Source organism: Vigna radiata, chromosome 9, assembly GCF_000741045.1.
Source record: "Vigna radiata var. radiata cultivar VC1973A chromosome 9, Vradiata_ver6, whole genome shotgun sequence".
In the NCBI taxonomy this organism is placed as follows: Eukaryota; Viridiplantae; Streptophyta; class Magnoliopsida; order Fabales; family Fabaceae; genus Vigna; species Vigna radiata.
In genome coordinates, this window is record NC_028359.1 from 11,091,468 (window position 1) to 11,091,684 (window position 217).

Below are 217 nucleotides of genomic sequence, written 5' to 3' on the forward strand. Positions count from 1 at the left end.
AAACGATTACAGCTTTGTTTTTTTGTTGTAGACCTTGCAAAACTTCAACTAACTTGTTCAAATGAAAAAAAAAATGTTTCTTATCTCAAACATGGAGTGCCCAAACTTGATTTCTTACACTAAAATCACACTTAAACAACAAAATCACACAAAAACCATTGTGTTTATGCAAAAAATACAAAAATTTAGACTATGGTCCCCTAGGTTACCAGAACTG